Genomic DNA, 2735 nt, shown 5'->3' with positions numbered 1-2735 from the left:
CGATGTCCCTCCACCCTACCAAGCATGATGTCCCTCTCCAAGGACCTGTCTCTCCTTACAACATGTCCAAAGTATGTCAGACAAAGCCCCAGCATCCTTGCCTCCAAGGAGTAGCCTGGTTTAATCCTCTCCAGGATGAATCTGTTTGTTTTCTTGGCAGTCCTAGAGAGGGTAAAATCAGGCTGTTACTTGAAGGCAAGGATTCTGAAGTTTCGTCTGACACTACTTTGGTACATGTTGCAAGGAGGGAACAGTCCTTAGAGGGCCATCATACTTGGGAGGGTGGTGGGACAGCACAAGAGAGGAAGGCCCTAGATGGAGTAATGGGGGTAGGTGTGTCAGAGATAATAAAGTTGGCACAGAATAGTAACTAGATGGATCCTTATTGATTTAATAAAAGTGACAGAAAAAGAATTGATGCTGGAGTACCCAACTGACTGAGAAGTTTGGAAGAAAGAGGTAGTTTCTGTGTAAGCACCTGTGTATGTACATGTGTGTGTTGGAGAAGGAGATCCATTCCACAGTGCATTCTACTTGGATAATAATGAACACAGGTATTTTCACACTATTGTCTCTTTCTCTTATCTGCTGACATCTCCTTACTGCATACACCTATAATCTAGTCACAATGGATGTCTTTCTAACTCCTAAAATGTAGGCATTATAATATGTCCTGACCTTTTTTTCTCACTATTACCTCTTCTATAATCACTGTTTTTAACTTCCCTCAGTTTCTGGAAATCCTCCATATCCACGTCAAGTGTAGGCTCCTGTGATGCCATCTTTATCATCCTCATCCATCTTTCTTCATCACACACACACACACACACACCCCGGTGAGAGAAAAAGAGAGAGATAGAGATTACACTTTCTTCTGCTCTTCACAGTTACCTATTGACTCCAGCACTTTCTTCTAGTTTTCCCAAAACTCCTTAGCCCTCTATTATATGATTTTTCCTGAGGTTCTCAATTCAACAAGGTGAGTTGCTGCATTGCAAGCTCTTACTTCCCTCACTGGATATATGAACTCTGAAGGCAAAACCGTCCTATATCCAATCATGACCCGTCATGGCAACTGCTATGCAGTGGAGAGGTAGGAAGCGTATGCGTTGTTGTATTTATTGTGTTGGCAGGAGCTAAAGAAGGTTGGAGGTTTAGATAAGGGTTTTCACTTGGAGAAATGAAGGAAGTTCATAGGGTCACTATGAATTGCTTACGACTCGATGGCATTTAACAACAACATAGAACTCAGTTGGCCTAATGGACAGAAAGTGATACGACCAAGCCAAAGTAGTTGATTTTAATCTGCACCCCTCAGGCCTGTTTTAAATTGGTTTGGTCAAACATTCTTCTAGGTGGTATAGATTCTGCTCTATCAATTTACTGTACAGAGATAACTCCTGGTGGCTGTGATGCTGACCACTATGACTCTGATGTGCCAAATGCGATATTGGTCACCCATGGTGGACATTGTTTGGCAGAGCTCCCTGACTAAAACAAGCTTGGAATCAGGAGTGGCATCCACTTCCCAAATAGCTTGCCTCTGGAAACCCTATGAACTTGGAGAAAAGAAGAAAGTTCATAGGGTCACAATGAGTCGCCTAGAACTTGGTGGCATTTAACAACAAAAAACAACTTCCTTTTCATTAGTAACAGTCATTGCTCCACCGCTAGATCAACCCAAGGCCCCAACTATCACATCAAACACCTATATCCTTTTCGATATTTTCAACTGTTCAACCCAACTTGGAGTGCAAAGCTGGATCGATTAGAGTGACTAGTAGTGTGGAAATAATTCAGTGGGAAGGTAGAGGGTGGGTAACACAGCCAGGTGTAAGTGAAGGGGAAAGATTCCCTTGCCCCTGCCACTCAACCTTCTCATTCTCCACAATATATGATAAATTGGCCTCTCAGTTATTCACAGTAAAACCTTGGACTTACGGAAGCCTGTATTTTTTATTATTTTATTATTTCTTTTGTGTGTGTACCGTCAAATCAGATCTGACTGGTACAGGAGGAGATTGTTCCTCCTTCTCCAGCAGAGCATCTGGTGAATTTGAACCGTGCATCTCTTGGATTGCAGTGCAGCTTCTTGCCACTAGGCCACCAGAGTTCGCCTGAAGCCTGTATTTTTGTGAATCTTCACTATCAAATGCTAGTGGAAAAGGGAAAGATCAAACCAAGCCCAATGGCTGTTGTTGCTACAAAGGCTGAGAAAGTCAGATCTGATGCAAACCAGGTCTTTATTTGGGAGGAACCCAGATTAGCAATAGTGACAGCAAGAAGGCAGGCAGAAGCATGATTCCTTCAGAGGCTATCCAAGGGAAGTGATAAATCAAGGTCATTATGCCTTGGTGTTAATTGTTGGAAGTCCTGCACTGGACTGTCTTGGTAGCTGAATCAAGATGCCTCAGCAGAGAACTACTTTATCATCTGCTTTTTTGTGGAAAAGCAAATCTAGATCCTGAATGTGTCCTTGTGAATGAGTGGTATCACTAGTTGCAATACTGTGAGCAATATTAATAAGGGAAATAACTTAAAGAGCATACACATAGATAATTGTCAAATACACTATTTTTTAATCAAAACAAGAAATCAACAACAATCAAAAAGTAGAATTTCTTTTCAATTGTTGGCAAATTATTTATGTTATTCCATGGATGATAAATGAGAACAGACCACCAACTACTCATATGCAAATTCAAGCTGAAGCTGAGGAAAATTAAACCAAATCC

This window comes from Elephantulus edwardii, unplaced genomic scaffold, assembly GCF_000299155.1.
Source record: "Elephantulus edwardii isolate Elephantulus edwardi_28Jun2011 unplaced genomic scaffold, EleEdw1.0 scaffold00102, whole genome shotgun sequence".
In the NCBI taxonomy this organism is placed as follows: domain Eukaryota; kingdom Metazoa; phylum Chordata; class Mammalia; order Macroscelidea; family Macroscelididae; genus Elephantulus; species Elephantulus edwardii.
Note: the sequence above shows the minus strand (reverse complement) of the source record.